Source organism: Zosterops lateralis, assembly GCF_965231275.1.
Source record: "Zosterops lateralis genome assembly, chromosome: Z".
In the NCBI taxonomy this organism is placed as follows: domain Eukaryota; kingdom Metazoa; phylum Chordata; class Aves; order Passeriformes; family Zosteropidae; genus Zosterops; species Zosterops lateralis.
The window spans coordinates 33,427,432-33,445,064 of NC_139800.1; positions in this window are offsets into that span (position 1 = coordinate 33,427,432).

The following is a 17,633-nucleotide window of genomic DNA, read 5'->3' on the forward strand; positions in this document are numbered from 1 at the left end:
TTTATCACTTTGACTATTGTGATGTAAAACCTCAGAGAATGTTGTATCACAGGACTCTAATAAATTGTGTATATTTCTGTAGCACTTGTCTATATGTAGAGCAGGCCATGGTATCCTAAAACACTTTGATGCTTAAATGATGGCAAGACTCTTAAATATTGAATACAGTTAAATATATAATCTATTTTCATGTTAGTTGGTGAAACAAATTTTCATGAAACCAAGGGAAAATTTAAATTTGTAGAGTCTAATTCAACCTCCTTCTCATAGGAGGTATGATTAGATAATGCTGCTCAGTTCCATGTCTTGTTAAGTCTTGAACATATATAAGCTGGAGGTACAGTTTTCCCAATTTTTAATTTTATTTTTTAAGAGAGGTAGAACATCCTTTGTTTCTGCTGGAAATTGTAAAATCCTAGCACTGTAAAAGTTAGCTGGTATATGCTATGCATTATGACTCTGTGTGACTGTTACAGCTATAATGGCTGTATCTGAAGTATTTGAGGGGTACTGAGGCATCTAATGGTGCATGTGTGTTCTGGATTGACAATAAATATACGACTTGCATAATTGCACCAAGCTGACTGCAGAATAATTCCACAAATACCTTGGCGAAGTTTCAAACATTTAACATGCATTTGAAGTGCTTGCAGTTAAAGTTTGGTTTCTTGAAGTGCCCATTGAGTTTTTACTTAGCCCAGTTGCCATTACAGGTTTTGTTTGTAAAGTTCCTCAAGTATTTGTATTTATTATTGAGAAGCAGTAAAAGCTTGGCAAAACTCATGTGTGACCCTCTGCAATCGATAAGCTAGATAATCCTCTGCCAGTTCTGCAAGTAGAATAGAGTGCAGTTTGCAGTTAAATTCTCTTGACTTATGTTGAGATCTGTTGGGTGATTTGATCTTCAATACATCTAAAATGTTGAGCAAAAATTGGAGCACTTAATATAATTGGGCAGTCCCAGTTAAACATTTCATATCCCCACCTACCTGCATCTTCCAGAGATCACAGTAGGAAGACCCCAGTAGATCCTGGGTAAGAATGTAAGAGGTATCATATGCCTGAAGCTTCAGCCCATATATGGGGGGTGTTCCATGATGGACAAGGCCTTCTTAGCTTTAGAAGTGGAAGAAAGGAAGTTCAAACTGCAAGTAAGAAGTTTCACCAGAACCATCCTCATTCATTGCTGAATTTTCAGGTGATGCTGGAAATGAATACTTCCTAAATCATAAGGGAATAGCAGAGTAAGAAAAAGAGGGGAAAATTTTATTTCTTTTCTGTTCTTCTAGATAAAGGATGTGTATTCTTGGAATTTCTCTGATTTTAGCCTGGAAGTGAAACATGATCAGGGGTGCTCCTAGAAAAAATGCTGCACAAAGAGAAAACTAATCATAAATGGAAAATCCTTCAAGCATAATTTAATTCTTCAGTTTGAGAAAAAAAAAAGTGGTCTTTTGCAGTCCTTTTGCATTGGGCCACAATAGCCTGTAAGCAGCTTCAGTTACTATTATGGAAACTTGAACCATGAGGAAAAGATACAGTATGATGATAGACATCACCACACATCAGTGGTGATTAGTCCAGAGGAAGCTGCAGATGCATCAGCCTCATCAATCCTACAGTGGACTTCTGTTCAAATGTGGTACCCAGTTCTTCTGTGGGGTATGGAGAAGAGTGGTGCTAAGGCAGTAGAGCAGTCTCTGCAACTCCTCTAAGCAGGTGCTTTAAAGTGTCGTCTTCCAGGAGTAGAACAAACTACACATATAAAGTAAATAGAAGGCAGCTGGAATGTTTATCCCATCATTTAAATGCTTCTGACCAAGAGGATAAAAAGCCTAGTACACTATAATGTCCAATATGACAGAACAGAACTGGTATCTTGGCTATGTGTAAATCTGAGACAGCTTTTAAAAATGAGTATGCTTCCAGAGGCAGGACATTTTAGATCATTTCACCATATCCTCAGCATTCCTTCACCTAGAAACTCCTTGCTTTCACTTTGGAGCATCATGAGGTTACTGTTTGCTTTGGCCTGGAAGTCTAGCAGTGTGTCATGGGGTTCCCAAAATCAGGAGGTCACATGCTAGCTGATCAGTTTTAGGTTCTAGGATGGAACTCAATATAGATTTGATTTCTCATGGTGACAAAGAATTGTTGGCTGGGCATTTAGTATTAATTCCCCAGCTGTGCAATAGGGATGATAATAATTCCATATTTCACAGAGTGGTTGACAATAGATACGAATGTGCAGAAAGCTCTCAGAGTTTACACTATGGACTTGAGAAAAAAATCTGTTGTTTTCTTTGTAAAGCCATGGTATTAATCCAGCCAGAACAAAATTTCTGCATTTATTCAAGGCCAGGCATTTTACTTTTGACAGTTTAAGAATATTAAGAAAGCATTCATCCTCTAAACTTCAGCTTAGAGTCTGAAAACAGAATTAAGCTGAAGGTGTCTTCCACTGAATACTGGGATGTTGTTTGGCAACAAAGAAGTATTTATGCACTGCAATTTCATAGTTATCTGGAGGTCAGAACATTAGCACTTCACTAGACTGTGCAGCTAAATGATGATGTGCTCTCCACACTTTCATATCAGAGGACCTGTCAAGTAATACTGCAACAAGCATCAGTGCTTCTTTTCTATTCTGATTCTCAGCTTGCAAAAGTAATAAATAATGCCCAGCTTGCACTGGGCATTAGAAATTTTTAATTTCTTTATATCTAAAGGAACTTAATGGAATTCCAAAATTTCCTGTAACCCAAGAAAATCTCTCGCTTCCTGCTTCTCTGCAATATTGAAGTATGAAGAGAGGTATCATGAAACAAGTCTGCTCATCTGGCTTTTATGCACATTTTGAGAGATACTAATGCTAATACTAATACTAAAATCCTGGTAGAAACTGGAAGCACAGACACGTGTTAAAATCTTCCTCCGCATGTCAGACACTGGATGCTGATAGCCAGCATCAACTGCTGCCACTTGGGAGCAAATATTTCCATTTTGGAATGGAAATGTTTTGCATGAGAAGTTTTTACTTGATATCTGAGGCATGTTTTTTTTAATTGATGTTTGTCTCCCTCTTGATAGGGTGCAACTGTCCACCTTTTTCTAAGCTTAACACAGGCCAGCAGCCCATTTTTGTCACAGCTTCTGTGGGGAACTACATCGTGCAAAAGCAGGAATTTCACAATCCTTGCTGAACTTGTAGGCTCTCACGAGATGTAGAAAATTTAACAGAATATGCTTTTTTTCTATTTTCATACCCGGGAAAGCATTTTGTCAATTGATGATGCACAACCTTGCAGCCTTGTTGATGCATTATTATTGTAGTTCATTCTTACATGCAATCACAGCAGCCACTGGAGAAACCAGTCTATTTCTTCAAGCTGCGTACAGCCCATGGTACTGCCACCTTCTCAAGACGTGGGAGGGATGTAAATCTGTTTTTGATGAGTGCAAGATGTTCGAAATTAAATGCAGCAGTTGATCTTTTATATTTTGGACCACGCTGCATTTACAAATGCCTCATTTTTGTTACTGTTTGGTGCTACTACTGTGAGCCAGTAGAGGGCACCCTGACATTTCATTTTAGTGTTGCTAACTTTTAAATAGATACTCTGTCTTTCTGAAATTTTGAGTTTTAACGGATGCTGTTAACAGACGTAGAGCTTTCTGTAGACAATGGCTATTGTACCACAACAATTCTGAAATCCTGCTTTTTCAATATCATCAAAACCTGAATCTTAGGATTTTGAGCTCCCCAGACAACACAAAAACTCAATCTGTGGAAATTGCTAGAGCTCACCCTCCTTACTTTCATCTGTCACATTTTCATAAAGTAGGCAGGGTTTTTGCCACTTCGACCTTCAGGATTGTTTAATAAAACACATCTAAGGGTTGAAACGTCCAGTAAAACAGTTGAATAGCATCTACATCAGCAATTTGTCCTGTACAAAATCATTTTTAGATCTCAGCTTGCTACAGATCATTCCAGCACAAAACTTTATTATTTCAGTCAGACACACACCCTAAAACTAAGATTTTTATCCCCTCTTCTCCATATAATAATAGAATTGTGGATACTCACCTTTAGAAAGCATAAAATTAAAACAGAAAAATTTGAATACCATCTGAAATTGTTCATTCATGCAGAAACTATTTATCACAAAATCCATCTGTCAGCCTTAAGCTAGTAGGAGAGTTGCTTACTTTAGGCCAAATTGTCTCAAGGAATATATTAGAATGCGAGAATTTTGACAGTTCATAGCATCTTTCATCTGAAGTTCCCTGAATATTTCACATATATTAATTGAGGTTCCTTCTAGCAGCAGATTTTTTTTTATTATTATTATAGCTAGTTTATATTTGAGCCGTTGAAGAATAAGTGATTAAAAACCTCTTTTTACAAAGTGTGTTTTTAAATTGTTTTCTCAGAGCTCACTGTGAGCATAGGGTAATTTCAAATGTGTTTTCTTTTGTTTCTCTAAAAATGCATTAAGAAGAAGAGGAGGTGTGGGAACTAACACTGTCTAAGAATTTAATTAATTTGTAACTTGACTGCCAGATACAAGTGAGTGAATAAGGAACAATAAATGTTTTTAGGAGTAAAGTTGCATTCTCCAGGAACATTCTGAAAGTTATTCCTATTGATAAACAGCAAAGCTGAAAATACTTCTTAAAAAATGCTGAAATAAGTACTCCTCATGAGAAATGTTAAAACCACCTACATAACTAGATTGTAATCATATCAACCTCATGCCCATGTGCAGAAGGAGAGAGTGGACAAAGCAGGAGGATAATAAACTAAGGCACTGAAAATTTGGAATAGATGAGGCAGAAAAGACACATGATGTCAAAGGTACAGGAGCAATGATAACAAATTATTGCCATGTTTCCCTGCATGACTCTACCCAAGATGTCATCATCAGTGCCAAATGTCATCATCAATGCCAATGCTTTATAAAATGTGTCTTTGTCCAGCATTGCACAGAGACACATTTTTCCTAGACTTTCACTATTCCTAGAGTTAGGAATTTAGAATTAATTAAAAAGAAAACAAAACAGTCTGACATAAAGAAACTAGGTCTTTTTTTGTCCTTATTGGAACAGAAAAATAAATGAAGAACACAAGACTGGGGATAGAGCTCCATGGATACAGGCTTCTGCTTCCACGAGCACACCACCACAGGAGGGAAGGCTTACAAGCTGTGCTCCAGGCATGACAGTGTCAGCACATTCCTTGCAAGTATCATGAATGTGCAAAGTAGATATGTTATGTTGATGAGCTCTGGAAAATCCCTTCTAGCAACCAATCTTTGCTGTCTTTATTCCTTCATCCTTTCAAAAGCATCATTAGTGACAGCAATTATATCAGCTTGTTCTTTGTTCCTAAAGACCTAAGGGAATTCCTTACAATTAAACTCATCTGGATTACAAAACACAGGGTTTCCAAGGAACGTGCAGTCTCAATGCCAGATTATTTGGACATTTTGTGCTGTGATAGATTCTCAAAACTTCTGGACAGTACAGATGGCAAAATATCTTGTGATGGCTGAAAGCAAATCCTTTTCATAGGATGTTTAAATTTTCATTTTTTTCCAAATATTTGATTTTTTATGTCAAAGTATTTTTTATATGCTGCAGGATTATTGCAACCATTTCCCTAAGTCACCTAAGCATAGTAAGCCACAGGTGACAGTCATGGAAAGAAGCAAGAACCGAGTAGAATTGCCCATAGTATGGATCATGGATCAAAAAGTGCCAGGAGAACAATCCCTGAAACAGCTGGAAAGGCCTAGTGTGATACCATTCTGTATCCATTTGAGACAGCATGGTGGCTATAAACATCCCCAGCAATAACAGCCTGGGGAAGCTGGTATGTGGACATGTGGCACCATGAAGAAACAGAACATCCAGAATTCAACTGTTAAAACATTGTCTGCCAAGCCCTCAGGCAGAGTCCATCACGGAGCCACTAGATAGTGTCATTTTTTCCACATCCTCATCATTCTAGCCCAAAACTTCTGTGCATGGCACATGAGTGCACACTCCTTTTCCTGATGGTCCATTCTGCTGGTTTGGTCCACTTAATAAATAAGTCAACTCATCTAAGTCATGTTATCTGATGTTCTTTTTTCCCCTATGAGATTACATTATTATCAAAGAATAGAAGTTACCTTGCTGCAAAATATTTTCTCCCTTTTTGTGAGACATAACTTTTTCTTACATTTAAATATGATTTTTAATTCCTTACATGTAAATGTCTCAGTGCTGAGAATTTTTTCTTTTCTTCATTAAATTCATGCTTTTGACCCAAAATGGAGGTTGAAAAGATTCAATGTTCTGCTATCTTGTATGCCATTTTTTTTCCTGGTTTTCAGTAGAAAAATACAAACAAACAAAACCCTGAAAAAACTAGTATTCCTGATTTAGGAAAATATTTAAAAGTATTTAAAACTTTTACTCTCTTCAAGTGTTTGACTCGGTATTCTAAGAAAAAGGCCATTGGAGGCAGTTTGTAATTAAGTCATAATTTTTCTGAGAAAATGTCTTGGGAAGGGACCTTAAATATCATCTGGTTCCTGCTCTCCTGCCATGAGCAGGAACACCATTTTTTAAATCAGATTGCTCAGAGCCCCATCTAACCTAGCCTTGAAACTTCAATGAATGAGTGCACCCAAAACTTCTCTGGACAACCTGTCCCAATGCTGTATCATCCTCTAAATAAGGAATTTCTTCCTGATATTTAGTCTAAACCAGCCCTCTTTCAGTTTAAATGTGTTACCCATTTCCTCTCACTCTCTGCCCATAAAAAATGTCTCTCTCCTGTTTTATAAGGCACTTCAGGGTATTGAAAGACCACAGTGAGGTCTGCCTGGAGCCTCTTTTCTCCACATTAAATAACCCCACCTCTCTCAGTCTGTCATCATAGGAGAGTTGCTCTAGCTCAATGGTCATCTTCATGGTCCTCTTCTGGACATGTATTTTTTGTTTTAAGGACCCCAGAGCTGGACACAGCACTCCAGGTGGGGAATCACAAGGGCAGAGTAGAGTGGGAAAATCCTCTCCCTTCACTTCTTGGTCCCACTCTTTGGATGCAGACCGAGGACTGGCCTTCTGGGCTGAAGGCACACACTGTTGGCTCATGCCCAGATTTTCATTCGCAAGAACCCACAGTCCTTCTTGGCAAGGTCAGTCTCAATGACTTCTTCTCCCACTCTGTATTTATATCAGGCATTGTCCCAAATCAGGTGCAGGACCTCATACTTGGGCTTGTGGAACTTCTTGCAGTTCTTCTGGGCTTATCTTTGAAGCTTGTCTAGATCCCTCTGGATAGCATCCCATCTTTCTTGCTGTTGTGTCAACAGCACCTGTTAACTTCAGGTCATCTGTAAATCTGCTGAAGGTGTACTCAAGCCCACCATCAATGTCATTGATAAAGATACTGAGTACTTGTCCCAAGATAGAGCCCCAAGGGACATCAGTAGTCACTATCTTCCACCTGGACATAGAACCATTGACCCCAACTCTCTGGCTGTGTCCGTCCATCCATCCATCCATCCATCCATCCATCCATCCATCCATCCATCCATCCATCCAATTCCTTGTCTGCTGAATTATTGTCTTGGTTTGGAAAGACAGGGATCCGCTAAAGAAGGCAAGAGCCTCCCTTAAAGATGTAAACACCCTCTCTCCAAATTATTATAATTTTGAAATTAAGGAGCTCTCAAGCAAAGGTATGGGAATAACAGTTATTTACTAGAAAACTGAAATAGAAATGTGGTAGTACAAAAAACACCCAATCAAACAAAAATAAAACACTGACACCTGACACACTGACGACCTGTTGATCAGGTTGGTAGCAGCTCAGTCAAGTCCTCTAGGAGTGACAGATGTGTGTCCTGGGTTCTGTTGGAGCAGAGATGATCCTGTAGAAGGGCATAGTTTTCCTCTGAAAGTTCAGTGGTAATGAGATGGGTCTGGTCTACCTCTGAGAATCCAGTGGAAACAGACTGCCCTGGTGTTCTGAATCTTAGGTTTTATCCAGGCAGGAATGCTTGGCTCCTTCCCATAGGTGGAGCATCTCACAATGGGATGATGTAATTTTATCAGTCATGCAGTGAGACTCAATGGCTCATTAACAGCAGATACCCTCTGGAGGGAGGATGGGTCATGGAAGACATTAAGAACACTGCCCCACCTGGTTTTAACAACTGGCCCATTAACAGAAGATACCACACTCTCCCCTCCACCCAGAGTTATGAGGAATGGAAGAGATAAAGAACACTGCCCCACCTGGTTTTAACAGATTGTAATAGAATACATACTTTTGGTTACATCTTTCATTGCAACCTAAGACAATTCTCCATCAATCAACTCAGTATTGGGAGATGAGGATATCATGTGGGACCATATTGAAGGCTTTACAAAAGTCTAGACAGATAACATATGTCAGTCATTCCTTGTGTCAACATTGATGTTGCCATCATTCCATAATAGAAGGCAACCAAATTGGTCAGGGCGAGATGTGCCCTTAGTAAAGGGCTTTGCTGGCTGCCCCAGATCACCTCCTTGTCTTTCATGTGCCTTAGCACATCTTTTGGTAGGATCTGCTCCATGATCTTGCCAGGCTGATGAGGCTCACCAATCCGTAGTTCACTGTATCCTCTCTTCTCCACTTTTTAAACATGGGAGCAATGTTTCTCTTTTTCCAGTAACTGGGAACTTCACTTGACTGCCATGGTTCTTCAAATGTGATAGAAAATGTCTTGGTTACAACATCAGCTAGTTCGCTCAGGACCCTGTTATATAAGATGGTGTCTATAGATGCTTTTGGAAAATTTTGTCTATAGATATTTGGGAAAACTACTGTACAACTAGCACTGTGTCTTTTTCACTCCACAATTTTCCAGTATACAAATCGAAACAACAGCTTCTATTTTTGTACCTTGTTCATGGTTTATATAGGGTAACTTATGTTTATGTAGAGGATGAACATCAACTTGTTAAGAATCTTGCCTTGAAGAAGAAAAGGTTGTTAAAATAATACCAATATCTGAATCTCTGTTATCAAGATTATTCTTTTTACTTTCATTTTTTCCTGTTATCACATCTCTCCTGCATATTCATTGTAAATCTTGAGAACTCATGTTCCAGAGGACACCAAAAATAGTTACTACTTTTCATCTCTCCCGGCTGTATATTAGAATAGCATCAGCAATTCTTTTCTGTTTGGCCTCTGTCCTTGTCTGCTTAACATTCTGTAAAACTTTATGTAGCTTTTCCATTATTGTTGTGGATGCTCAGACAACAGGGAACTAGTTGAAAAGCACTTTTTAAAAATTCCCTAAATTTGTAACTCCTGCCTGTATTTAGTGGCGCACTGCCTCAGGCTGTGTGCATCTCCTGTCTCTTTCAATTATTTTGATTCTATGACTGGACTTATTTCTAACTGGTCACTTATTTCTACAGGATTCAGTACAGAATGAGGATTTTTTTTTTTTTTTACAAGTAAACATGGTGTGTTTCTACAGTAATTTTGCATAACAATACTTAGCAGCTGTAGATATAATCCTACATAACACCCATTATATCTAAAACTTGTCTGAAATAGGTTTTTCCATATATTTTCCATAATATTGTATGATTCAGATCTACTTTAAAAGATCTCCTGTACTAAGGTCTGTAATGATAATCTAGAGTGTAAGCATAGTCTTTAGATGCTGTTGCTCAAATGCACAGAGAAACAAGTAACAGTCAAAGTGTCTTGCATCAGCAGTATTCCCAAACAGTTAATCCTCTGCAGTTGGTATCCTTGAGGTCAGCACTTGTGCAAAGCAGAACCCACCAGTGTGGGTATCCACACACACAGGGAGATGGAAGGAATGCTGAAGCCCAGGAATCTGGTAAGGAAAGGGTAATTAGAGATTCCTCTCTGGTTCTTATCAAGAAGAATGCCATACAATTCCTGCTCAGTTTGACACAAAGGAAATACAAAACACAAGAAGCTTCTGACTTAATACTCTTCTTTCAAAGTAACAAGAGGGAAATTATTAGGATATGTTCCTCTCTTCCAATCAGGTCTGAAAATATTTTCTTGTGTAAACATCTCACCCAAGTTTCTGGTTTTATTATTTCCAGTTAAGAGCAAAAAAAGCTAAGGCTTCTGTCTTGGTTTGAAAGACGGGTGTCTGCCAAGGAAGGCAGGAACCTCCCTTGAAATGGAGAATACAGCCCCCTTCCCTCCAAGTTATTACAACTTTGAAATTAAGGGGCTTTCAGGCAAAGATATGGAAAAGGAATAACAGTTCTTTGCTATTATGTTTATGTATAACAAGACAAACAAACAGCAACAATGGCAACAACAACAAACAAAAGGAAAAAATCAGAAAACTCAATGAAGTCTCTTCTGGCTCTTTTAGCGCTTTCCCCATGACTGCAGTTCCGGTCACAGCCAGCAGGGGCGCTGGTGGCTCCCGGCGGGCACAGCAGGTGCGGTGATTCCCCGTGGCTGCAGGGGGCGCTGTGGCGCAGGGTCAGGGAGCGTGCAGCAATGGTGGCTTGCCCGAGAGGGGCAGGGGTAGAAGAAAAGCTTTCTTTACAAACTCCCAGGGACAGCCAATCCCAGTGCCCCAGCAGGTCCTTTGGAAGCAGCAAGGGTAGAAGAAAGGCAGCAGGAGGCAGAGACCAGCACTGGTGGTGAATTCTCCTCACAGCGACCACAGTGTCTCTCCTCTCCAAATGCTGAGAGCACAAGAGAGGGAGAAGCTGCACTCAACCCCTTTTCCCCAGCCCAATTCTCCTGGTATCTCTGCCCTTCTCAGAGAAACCCCAGAGAAGGTATAAAGGGAGAGTAGCCAGCTGCACCCTTTCCCTGAGCTGTGGCTACTTCTTTTGTCTCTCTTAAGTACCCAGTCCTTATTTTCTCCTAGCAACACATGAAAAAATTCCCAGAGAGAAAGAAACAAAAGGAAAAACCCCAACACCTTTATACAAAATATATTTCCAAAGTGTTCATTTACCAGTCAAAATATTTTCTATAAGCTTCTGTGTGGATATGCTTAATATATTTCTGACATCTTTAAAAAATAAAAGGCTAGATTTTCTGAACCGCTTCTCTTATGTTACAGCTGCAAAAATCCAGAAATTCCTAGTAATTCTGTGCAGGTAATCTTACATTTAGAGGAATTTATTTGAAAAATATGTGGTTGATTTTAAGAAGAGACCAAAACTCATTTCCTGGTGTCTGCTTAGGCTTTTCAGAAGGGTCTGAAGATTTGTGAAGTTTTTCACCCCTATCTTTTACTCTCTGTGCTATTCTTCACCTCTGCAATCTGTCGGTTCACCAACAGAGCTGAGGACTTTGCCCCACTCAGAACTGGTTTTCATTCTGGGCTGCTGTTAAAGGATGGCAAACAGAGATCATAAAAACAGGGTCATGTGCATGAGTTTTATACTATTAAGCTCCTTCCAGCAATTCAAAAGAAATCTGCACTTTCTTACTAACAACAATGCATCCAGCTTTCTGAAGTATGTAAATAGAGTAGTAATCAGTAGATGCAAAGATGAAGAGTTTTTGTGAAACTGATGCCAGTACACAACATATACCTCTAACATTAACATTTACAAAGACATTAAAAATGTAAATGTGGAAAGATACTTGTTAATTGTTTGAAGGCAAGAGAAACACTCTGGTGGAAATCAATCCTTGTGTAGCTTACTAAGAAATAGAAATTATTTTTGTAGAAAAATATTATTTTTTGTATAAATGGAATAAAATAGAGAACTAATTTCATCTACTAAATCTCGTAAATACAATAAGAAAAGATAGTTGGCCCAAATATAAAGGGAAAAAATGCATTCCTGGTCTGTAGGTAACTGAGTCCCTTCCAAACTTCAGAGCATACAATAAGGCAGAGTGTGTAGATGTAGTTACAAAGTGACACATGAATTGAAATCCTAAGGCTTGAATAAATTTGTCTATATGTTTAATAGCCCTTATCAAAGAAATTGATAGGGAAGAAACCAGCAGAATTGGAGAGCAGCGAAAGAAATGAACACACTATCAAAAGGGATGTAGATAGTAAGAAAATAGAGCAACATGACAGTAATGACTTCCCCTTCAATAAATTAACAGCACTGTTGGTTTATGAGTAAGGATTTGTGTTTGAAATACATGAAGAATGTTTTTATATGATACATTATGCCAGGCTTTCTCTCTAAAGCCCTCTCTCCTTTCTTGAAGGTATGCTGAATGGGTCATTATACCTTACTACAAACAAGTCAGACAGACCAACAGGGTAACCTCAGTTGAAGGGGTTAATAGAATCTGAAAACCTACAACTTCTCTCTTGTATGCTGTCAAAATCAGCTAAATATTATAATCTTCCATTCTGGTAGCTAGTTGTCAGTAGTGATGAAATCCATAAAAAGTGTGTGTAGTGGGTTGACCCTGGCTGGATGCCAGGCACCCATCAAAGTCATTCTATCACTCCCCTCCACAGCTGTACAGAGGAGAGAAAATATAATGAAAGGTTCCTGAGTTTAGATAAGGACAGATAAAGATCATTCGCCGGAGACCATCACAGGCAAAACAGGCTTGAGTGAGAGATGTTAATTGAATTTATTGCCAATAAAATCAGAGCAGGGCAAAAGGAAATAATACAAGACCTTAAGAAGCACCTTCCCCCCACCCCAACCTCCTTTCCAGCTCTACCTCCTTCCCCCCAGCAGCAATATGGAGACAGGGAATGGGGGTTATGGTTGGTTCATCACATGTTGTTTCTCCTAGTGCCTGGGGAGAGGACTCCTTCCCCTGTTCCAGCATGGGGTCCCTCCCACAGCAGACATTTCTCCATGAACTTCTCCAGTGTGAGTCCATCCCATGGGCAGCAGTCCTCAACAAACTGCTGCAAGGTGGGTCATTCTTCCATGGGCTGCAGTGCTTCAAGGACAGGCTGCTCCAGTGTGAGTCCCCCATGGGATCACAGATCCTACCAGGAAATCTGCTCTGGTGAGGGCTCCTCTCTCCCCAGGTCTGCAGGTCCCTGCCAGGAGCCTGTTCCAGCACAGGCTTCCCATGGGGTCACAGCCTCATCTCAGGCATCCACCTGCTCTGGGCTGGATCTCCTCCATAGGCTTCAGGTGGATCTCTGCATCCCTGTGATCCTCCATGGTCTGCAGCACAGGCTGCAGGGGAATCTCGGCTCCAGCAGCTGGAGCACCTCATGTCCCTCTTTCTGCACTAACCTTGGTGTCTGCAAAGCTGTTCCTCTCACAGGTTTTCACTCCAGACTTCTCTGGCCACAAGTACATCTGCAATCACTTTTTCTTTCCTTCCTAAAATCCTCTTAAATCATGGAGGCACTACCAGGATCTCTAAGTGGCCTAGCCTTGGCCAGCGGTGCATCCATCTTGGAGCCACCAGGGACTGGCTCTGCAAGCCACGCTGGAAGCTTCTGGCAGCTTCTCACAGAACCCACCCCTGAAGTCCCCCGCCCCACTGCCAGACCCTGGCCATACAAACCCAATGAGACATGTTAAACAGAAACTCACGAATGCATGGCAATATTTAGTGCATTATTGTAAACTACACATCTAGGTCAAAAGAGAAGAGATTAGAAAAAATAGTGAGGTTTTCAACTACATGGTTTCTCAGTATGATTTAATATGACACAATTGCCTAAGACTGTCAGTTTTCACTGAAGTTCTTCAAACAAACAGAGAGCTTAGGGGAATGACCAGGATATTCTTAATGTTTAAACTGCATTTTCATATATCTGTGGTTCACAGTAATTATGCAGCACTCATTACCTGGGGGAACTTCCTTGTCTTTGAAATAAATAGAAAAGCCTAAAAAATAAAGGCTAAGTCTCACAAAACCAAAACAAAATATCTCAGCACTGTTTTTCTTTAGAAATTTTAAACTAGTTCCTCTTCACTTATCCTTGGCCTTTTCTAGTGTTCTTCAAAGTGGAAGATTCACACTTGTGTAGTTCAAAAAGAGAATATAGCACAAAGAGCTTTCTAACATATTCAATCATGTAAAGAAATTTATTTGGTATTATAGAGACAACCAGCATTTCACCTCCTGTATTGAAAATTTACCTTACTTCATCCATTTTCTTTGATGACATATGTATGTTTCTACAGTCCATGAAGAACAAGACGGTTCATATTAATGATAAGTAATTTAAAAGTTAATGGATGTTTTAGCCCTATCTAGACCCAAAGAATGTTCTTCAACTGTGTTGGGATACTTGCAACTGCATGCTGAAACAGCACAGTGCAAAAGAATTGTTATCACATTGAAAATCTCTGCCCAGCTGGCACACAAGTACTTTTTCTTTCTCTTTTTTTATAGAAAGCATTCCTAATGTCAAGCTTTACTAGCACACTGCTGGATTCCCTGCATATTTTCATTTTACAAGAGAAACTGCATTATCCTTTCTTTTTTCATATGTAACTACAGAAAGAGATTAATTCCTTGTGCAGTAAGTACCGTATTGAGTAATCTTTGAAAGATGTCAAACAGCTCCTTCTGATGGTATGAGTGAAGTATATAATGTAAGTCTCATACAGGCATTTAGCTAGAGATACAGAGGACAAGCTGATAGATGATAATGACAAATAGTTCAAGAAATTATCTGTGGTTTCTTTTTCATGAATAATTAGGAAGGCTTTGTCTTACTTTCAGCTCTTCAACAACTTTGAGCCATTTACACCAGGCCAAGATAGATACCTGCAAGTGCATTTAATACACTGAAAAAGGGTTGCATAGCTTTCAGGGAAACTGAGAAGAGCCTTGGTGATGAAGAGGGAATACTGTTTGCATTTGGAAGTGTTCATTCAATATATTGCTTCATTTTTTCATTTGTTCTCACAGAGCACATTTTAATGGATTTTTGTTTACCTCATTATTATTAATATCTTGGACTCAAAGATATGCATCCAAAAGTGGTTTGTGAAAAGGTAAATTTGAGTCATAAAGTTTGGAGGTACAGGGACATCAACAGAGAGGAGGAGGAAAATAATGCCCAGAATTCTTGCCTGTTTTAATGGCTGCACCAAGTTTTCTGCTAGAGTCTATATATTGCAGTATCTGTTGTCTAATTATTCAAACTTTATTGCCTATCGCTTTGAAAGATTTTTAAGTTTTACCATACATCTTATTCATATTTACCATACACCACAATTCATATTTAACTGCATGGATTATAAAAAGTAAAAATACACATTTTGGCATGTCGCCAGTTGATGTCCAAATTTTCATCTACCAGCACTCACAAGTCATTCTTGGCAGGACTGTTCTTTATATATTTATTCCCCAGCCTGTATTGATACTGAGGGTTGCTGTGACCCAGGTGCAACCTTGCTCTTGGCATTGTTAAACCTCAAGAGATTCCCACTCCTTCAGCTTGTCCAGGTCCCTCTGGATGGCATTCTGTCCCTCAGGCATGTCAACTATGCCACTGAGCTTGGTGTTGTCTGCAAATTTTCTGATGGTGCCTTCAGTCCTACTATTTATGCCATTGACAAAAATATTAAACAGTACTGGACCCAACACAGATATCTAAGGGACAGCACTTGTCTCTGATCTCCATTTGGACATTGAGATGTTGACCACTGCTCTCTGGATACAACCATACAGAAAATTCCTTACATTCCTAATAGCCCATCCAACAAAATCTTCTCAGTGTAGAGAGAAGGATGTTGTGGGGGACCATGTCAGAGGCCTGCTTACAGAAGTCCAGATAGGTGACATTTGTAACCCTTCCCTTGTTCATGGATGGAGTTACTCCGTCATAGAAGGTAAGATACCTCCACCACCATGTTGGTCAGGCAAGACATGCCCTATGTGAAGTGGTGCTGGCTGTCTTGAAATACTTTTCTGTCTTCCATGTATAAATTGTATTTGGAGGCCAGTAGCTACCAGAGTACCTGAGATGTCAATACTTGGTCCAGTCCTGTTTAACCCCTTCATAAATAAGTTGGATCACAGAGCAGAGTGTGACCTCTGCAAAGGTACACAGAGCCTGGGAAGAGTGGCAGATACACCAGAAGGTCATGTTGTCATCTCACATGGATTTCATCTGGCTGGAGAAACGGGCTGACAGGAGCTTCATAAACTTCAACAATGACAAGTATATGGTCCTGGGCAGGAGCAGTCCAGCAGTGTGTCATTGCAGTAAAGAAAATAAATGGGACTCTGGGCTGCATTAAGCAAGGGATTGCCAACAGGAGGCAACCCTTCTTCTCTACTCAGCACAAGTGAGGCCACATCTAAAGTCGTGTGTGCAGTTCTGGGTTCCTCAGCGAAGGAAAGACATGGATGTACTGGAGAGAGTCCATGGCCAGTAGCAATGTAACTGTTGGGCAGCACCCCACCAAGCCCTCTCCCACTCTGTCCTGTGAATTAGTTGGACAGCAACGTAACTGGTCACCCAAATGTGCCTATTCCCACATTAAATTCAAAGGTAAATGAGGAAAGAAACATGGGAGATGAGTGAAAGAGATTTCACCACCCACTGGACTGAGAAATTACAGTGGTTTTCAGGCCTCTTATACTCAAGAGAGTATAGTGTTCGCAGTATTCTAAATTTCTAGCTTTAGACTTGGGAGTTTACATCAGTCAGAGATAAATGACTGCAGGTCCATTCTCTTGAGAATTTGCTGAAGATGCAGAGCAGAAGTAAGCAAATGTCCCTGTCACAAAGATAGTTTCTATGTGTACACCATTCAGCTGGAAGCTTACTGTGTTTTGGAGGAATGGTGGCTCCCTTCAAGACAAACAGAAGGCAGAAATGAAGGGTTGTGCCTGTCTCCAGAAAAAAGGTGCCATCTGAATGGAATAGGTCAGTGCTTTGGAGATTACAACCATCAAATGCTGCCAGGCTCTGATGATCCTTTTGTGGGGTGGGGGGGAGGTAGTGTTTCCCATGCCAAAGGATTTTGTCAAGGAACTTAGGCCAGGAAAATGGCCTAAGTGGCCTTTCCAGGAAAGTGAATAAAAATAGCATGGTCTTGTGTGCTGCTATCTTACTATGTGTGCTGCAGGTCAGGAGAAAGGCTCTTACCATGGAGATCTCGGGTAAACTGTGGCTGTTCCAGGAGCATCTGAAAAGGAAAGACTCTTCAGTTGTGTCCCAGAGCTGCCAGGGCTTTCCAGACCTGCTAACTCTAGAAAGGCAAGACAGCTGCTGTTGCTGCTTTTTTTGGTCACTGCCTTGGACTGGAAGGACAGGGAAATTTACCCACCCATCTCCAGCAGTGGTCCTTTGTGGGAATTTCCTGTCCCACAACAGCAGTCATTGACCTTTGGGATGCATATATGCCACATCCATATATGCATTGAGGCACTGTAGCAGGTACCCAGCTGTAATTCCCATCACTGCCAGTATTATAAACTCTGATGAAATTAGTCTTTCTAATGCTCCCTGCACAGTCTCCCCCCACATCAAGATGGTAGAAGGTTGACTGAGAATATGGGGAATTTGCACACAGAGAGGTTTTAGCTCCAAGTGGAGACTTTCTTGAGGGGCCATGGGGCCCTGCACATCCCTGGTTTCTAGGCATGCTTGACATCCCACCATTTCACCTCCTTGCTGCAGCAAGCAGCATGTATTTCCATG